General features: G+C 46.1%; 1 protein-coding gene across 1 annotated transcript in view; it reads right to left on the bottom strand.

Annotated features, from left to right (window-relative positions):
- The window catches only part of LOC103208341 (neuroligin 4 X-linked), a 344,239-nt gene that overhangs the window by 25,526 nt on the left and 317,035 nt on the right, over window positions 1-1,678 (bottom strand). The gene's annotated exons all lie outside the window — the stretch shown is intronic.

The raw sequence follows: 1,678 nt of genomic DNA on the forward strand, positions 1-1,678 counted from the left end.
CCACAGGGTCTCCAAGGCTGTCAATCTTCACAGAAACAAAGCCCAAACCAAACCCACTGCCGTGGAGTCCATTCTGACTCACAGCGCCCCTAGAGGACAGAGTGGAACTGCCCCACAGGGTCTGGAAAGCCATCTAATTTTACCTTGCTCATTCTTTCCCCCCGATAAATTAGAAGCAATGCTGGAGAAACGTTTTCATGGCACCTGAGATTACATTATATGCATCAGGCTTATCCTGAACAGTGTCCCTTTGGCATTATGACAGCAGATCTCCTCTGTGGGTGTGCACGTGGCTAGGGGAGAAGGCAACATGCATGTACAATATGTACGTTTGGTTGTTGTGGGGTGTCAGTGAGTCAATTTCTCCTCCGAGTGACCCCATGTGATAGAGTGGAACTGCTCCATGGGTTTTCCCAGGCTGTCGTCTCTATGGGAGCAGACTGCCAGGTCTCTCTCCCGGGGAGCTGATGGGGGGATGTGAATGGCCAACCCTTTGGTTAGAAGCTGTGTGCTAGGCCATTGTTCCCCCAGGTCAGTAAAATGTGTACAACCTCAGACAATACAAAGGCATTTCACAAATGCTACCAGTTTCAAAGAAGCATCCATCCCTGAGTACAGTTTCATTTTCTTCAGCAAAATGCAAAAGAACAATGAAGAGATGATTGGAAAAAGAATGTGTGTGTGTGTAATGATGGCTTCGTGTGTCTTTACATGTGTGTGTTTATGGTCATGTATGTGCCTTGTGGTTGCATGGGTTGATGGCTTTTGGTATGTTTACATGTGTGTTTATGGTCATTTATGTGTATGTAGTTGTGTGTCTGGATGGCTTTGTGTGTGTTTGCATGTATGTGTTTAAGATCATGTGTGTATGGTTGTGTGTGGATGGCTATGTGTGTTTGCATGTGTGTGCTTATGGTCATGTATATGTGTGTGTATGTGGGTGAGCTCTGGTGGTGCAGTGCCTAAGGCATTTGACTGCTAACCAGAAGGCTGGTGGTACAAACCTACCAGCCACTCCCCAGAAGGAATATTGGGCAATCTGCTTCCATAAAGATTTACCACCTTGGACACCCAAAGGGGGTAGCTATGAGTTAGAATTGACTTGGTGGCAGTGAGTTTGGTTTTTTTTGGTTTTGGTATGTGTATGTGTGTGTGAAAGAACTGAAGAAAAAATTCGAGCCTCAAGTTGCAATACTGAACAATTCTCTGGGCAAAATAGTGAACGATGCAGGAAGCATCAAAAGAAGATGGAAGGAACACACAGAGTCACTGCACCAGAAAGAACTGGTTCATCTTCGTCCATTCCAGGAGGCGGCATATGATCAAGAACCAATGGTATTGAAGGAAGAAGTCAAAGCTGCACTGAAGGAACTGGCAAAAAACAAGGCTCCAGGAATGGATGGAATACCCATTGAGATGTTCCAACAAATGGACGCCCTGCTGGAGGCACTCGGATATGCCAAGAGATTTGGCCAACTGACTGGAAGAGATCCATATTTGTACTCATTCCAAAGAAAGGTGATCCCACAGCATGTGGAAATTATCCACATTCTTGTTGTTATGTGCCCGTGAGTCGGACCTGACTCATAGCGACCCCTCTTTGGGTTTCCAAGGTGGTATGTCTACGGAAGTAGATTGCCCAATCTTCCTTCTGAGGAGTGGCTGGTGGGTTTGAACC

Source organism: Orycteropus afer, unplaced genomic scaffold (assembly GCF_000298275.1).
Source record: "Orycteropus afer afer isolate SDZICR_OR568_19922 unplaced genomic scaffold, OryAfe1.0 scaffold00426, whole genome shotgun sequence".
NCBI classification, from domain to species: Eukaryota; Metazoa; Chordata; class Mammalia; order Tubulidentata; family Orycteropodidae; genus Orycteropus; species Orycteropus afer.